Genomic DNA, 238 nt, shown 5'->3' with positions numbered 1-238 from the left:
CCTCAAGTAGTCAAGTCCTAGTAGGATATATACTTGCATGAGATCTTCATATTTGAATGACAATAATTTAAAATGTATAAAAATGGCAATGGATAGATTGCCATATACCTATAAACAATAATACTTTTAAATGACAATTATTTAAAAGTAAATGTGTAGTCAATGACCATGAATTCAAATATTTGAATTATTATTAAATAAACATATTTGAATTATTATTAAATAAATTAAAGTTAAT

Source organism: Lupinus angustifolius, chromosome LG05 (genome assembly GCF_001865875.1).
Source record: "Lupinus angustifolius cultivar Tanjil chromosome LG05, LupAngTanjil_v1.0, whole genome shotgun sequence".
NCBI lineage: Eukaryota > Viridiplantae > Streptophyta > Magnoliopsida > Fabales > Fabaceae > Lupinus > Lupinus angustifolius.
The sequence above is the reverse complement of the archived record's forward strand: the minus strand, read 5'-3'. Positions refer to the sequence as shown.